Raw genomic sequence first — 371 nt, 5'->3', positions numbered from 1 at the left:
TTTAAACTGCCTGTCTTAATTCACAAACATCCAACGCCCAGTAATATTAATACTCTGAAATGTCATATTAAAATCACAAACTTCCATAAAATGTATTCAGATTTTATGTGCAGATTATTTAGGCTTGGACTTTGACTTGGCCATTCTAACACATACACTGAACTATTTGTTTAGGCTTGTTATCCTGCTGGGAAATTAACTTTTGGCCCCAGTCTGTTGTCTAGCTAACCCTTCTTCAATGACCACTCTGTATTCAGCTCGATTCATCCTCCCATCAGCTCTGACCAGCTGTTCCTGCCAAAGAATAGCATCCTCAAAGTATAATAGTGCCACCATCAAGTTTGAAAGTGGATCATTTACTGGACAGGCTG

Source organism: Fundulus heteroclitus, chromosome 1, assembly GCF_011125445.2.
Source record: "Fundulus heteroclitus isolate FHET01 chromosome 1, MU-UCD_Fhet_4.1, whole genome shotgun sequence".
In the NCBI taxonomy this organism is placed as follows: domain Eukaryota; kingdom Metazoa; phylum Chordata; class Actinopteri; order Cyprinodontiformes; family Fundulidae; genus Fundulus; species Fundulus heteroclitus.
This window is presented reverse-complemented; position numbering follows the sequence as displayed.